Genomic DNA, 3,034 nt, shown 5'->3' on the forward strand with positions numbered 1-3,034 from the left:
ACAAAATAAGTGAATAGCTTTTTAAAAAGCTATTTAGAAAGCTACTGACCCTTTGAGAATAGAGTTTTCCAGCTGGAACTATCCTGCTACTGTGTGCTACTGTGGACTCAAGGAAAGCAGCTGCAATGTGGGGGCAGGGTCTCCCTCCCTTCTCCACCCCTTCCAGCAGCAGTCGGGCATTTTGCTCATTTCACTGTGGCATCTCTCTGTAACCACCCAGTTACTGAACTTCAATTGACGCCATTTCAGTAAATTAAGCCAACAGGAAACCAAAGAAAGAAGAGTGTAGGAAAACAACCAACAGGTCTTAACTGGTTGAGTACACTGAAACCACCGCGCGGGGCTGGGAAATGCCAGCAGAAGTGAAAGAACAGTGGGAGGGGTGAGGGGAACAAGTAACAGAAGTTGGAGGGGGCAGAGAAAGAGAGGGAGGTAGTAGTTGTTGTGAAACATGCCTGTGGTAGCACAAGGTGCCACATAAGAAAGAAATTGAATGTGCTGGGAAATACTTTTCTGCTAAGGCCAAGCTTGATGCGGTTCCTGGTGATACCAGAAGTGAAAAGTCAGAGGTAGAGTAATTGTTCAGTGAAAAATTATTTCTTACTCTTAGTGGGCCTTTCTCTGTTGGTTGCTCACAATCAATCCAACAGGTACGTGGGTGTCTATTTGTCCACGGTGTGTCTTAGGGTACTACATTTGGTATTCCCCATTTGTTATGAGGTAGGTGGCTTAGGTTATGTGTACGATGTGTGTTACACAAGCACGTGGCAGGAGGATGCTCTGGTGGCATGTTGGAAAAAAAGTGATTCTTGTTTTTGTTAAAATTTGTGTGGTAAGATGCAATTTTTCACTCTGAATTTTAAAAAGTCAAATCATTTCTTTTTTTTTTCCTGGCACGTGTCTACCGCGGTTGATTTCCCCACTCCCCTGTTCTTATCTCATTATTGCTAGGTTGCCTGGAGAGCCCCAGGATTAAGATTAAAAGAAGATACTATGTTTTACCCATTTTATTGCCCTCAGTTCAGTTTGAACAAAGCTTCGCATTTAGTGTTTTCATGTTTGGAAATGGGGCCTTGGAAATTTGGAAGAAGAGATCATGCTGGTGACTATTATATTTTCCACGAGCTCCTTCAGCCAAACATGGCTTACTGTTAATCATTCCCTGGAGTTTTAGTCTTTGTGAGTTCAGTAAAAACTCTTATCAAAACTCTATTACAGTGTCCAGCAGCCACCCAGATACATACCCACCAGAGGTACATGTCCTAGAAAATCCAGCTGGCACTGTCCTTCTTGATGAAAGTCATGGTCAAACTGTTAATATCCATTCTCTCTCCCACTTGCCTTGCTTTCTTCCCATCTTTTATGTCTGACTGTGCAAGCAGTGACATTGAGTCATTCAATAATACATCCACAAAAAAGTATTCATCTCTCTTCCAGGTCTTTCAGAAGGTGTGCTCTAATTTAAGTCTCCTCATAGCTTCTTGATTCGTACTTCAGGATGTGGTAATTCACATTCTTCAAGAGCAAAGCTCCAAAACGACGCTCAGTTTGACTTCTTTCCCATCCTCTCTTTCTTCTCTGAGTTCTGGCTCTCACATCCATACATGTCAGAAGGCAGTACGAACCATGCCAGCTTCAGCTGCCGTTTGTATAACTGCATCGTTAGGATGAAGAGATGTAAGGGTGTACAACTACAGACTGCTGAATTTGTGAACATGAATGAGAATCCACATACAAAATATGTGAGGAATACCAAAAGTTTAACTAATACATTGAAAAGAACTCGAGGGAAGCCAAGAAAAAAAATCTAGAGCGAAGCTGTAATGATATTTTCCATTTTGGTGTCTTTTTTTCCTGTTCCTATATTCAACATACCGCTTTCCTATGATTCATGCTGTGAAACATTTAAAGGCTAGAGAAGATGCTCCTTGCATAAGGAGTACGTTACAAATATACCCCAAGAAAATGGACATTTTGAATCATACAAATCACGTGAATCACCTTTGTAGGTGCAAGACCCGGGGAAAGCACGTGGGCTGGTAACTGCAGTGAGAACGGCCAGCAGCTAGACCAGGGGCAGGGTGGCACTGGAGGTGAGATGTCTAGGTGCACAAAGTCCTGGTGAACCTGAAGTCGGCATCGAGTCTGCTTTGAGCAGGAGGTTGGACCAGAGACCTTCCAAAGTCCCCTCCAGCCTGAGTGATTCTGTGACTTAAAATGGCTGGTTCCAAAAATACGAACGTACTGAGACAGCGGCCAGCCTGGTTTTAATCAGCAGCGGAAGCAGTCTTCATGCTAAAGATGTTACACAAGTAGGAAAAGTTCACTGGTGCTCTCCAGATTTTGAGAGGGTTTTGCTGAGATCCATATGGATGATCCGAGGGATATTTCTGATGAAGGCAGAGCTGACTCACAGGCACCAAGCTGGTGGGAAAAAAAAGAAAAAAAAAAGAAAAAAAAAAGAAAAAAAAAAAAAAACAGGCTTAGAAAGCTGGGTGCAGGGGAGGGGGTGGTGGAAATACACCATGCAACTTCTGAGTTGCATTGCAACGGTTTGCAGGACACAAGGACAGCACACCAACGTGGCCGGGAGCTATTCCTGATTAATGCAGAATTAATATTGATGGCCACAGGAAACACAGCCCGCAGTCAAAAAGTGGCTGTCCCTTACGTGCCAGCTGCTCAAGAAACTAAAGCGAGGAAGTGAGTGCATGAAAAACATCACGGCTCGGTGAGGTTTGTAGGGAGCGAAACCGAAATGCACACGAGGCGGGGACACATTTTCCCTCGTGAAGCCCTGCAAAAGGCCCTAGGCACAAAAAACGGCATTTTGGGGAACGCTTCTCGGGAGTCCCCTGAAGGGAAGGGAAGGGAAGGGAAGGGGCCGGGCCGGGTCCCGAGGCGGCGCTCCTGTCACGCAGCGGCGCGGCCCGCTCCGCCCCCCCGGCGCGGCTGAGGAAGGCGGAAGGGGCCGGGGCGCTGGGCAGGCAGGCGAGCGGCGGCTCGGTGCGTGGGGCCGGGGGGCGGGCAGGGC

At 46.2% G+C, this 3,034-nt stretch overlaps 1 protein-coding gene across 1 annotated transcript in view; it reads left to right on the top strand.

Annotated features, from left to right (window-relative positions):
• Window positions 1–2,879: 2,879 nt before the first annotated feature.
• Window positions 2,880–3,034, top strand: part of TBK1 (TANK binding kinase 1) — a 29,113-nt gene continuing 28,958 nt past the window's right edge. Inside the window, exon 1 of the mRNA XM_035337504.1 lies at window positions 2,880–3,006. The gene's annotated coding sequence lies outside the window, so the exon portion shown is untranslated. The remainder of the gene's footprint in view (window positions 3,007–3,034) is intronic.

Source organism: Oxyura jamaicensis, chromosome 1, assembly GCF_011077185.1.
Source record: "Oxyura jamaicensis isolate SHBP4307 breed ruddy duck chromosome 1, BPBGC_Ojam_1.0, whole genome shotgun sequence".
Lineage (NCBI taxonomy): Eukaryota > Metazoa > Chordata > Aves > Anseriformes > Anatidae > Oxyura > Oxyura jamaicensis.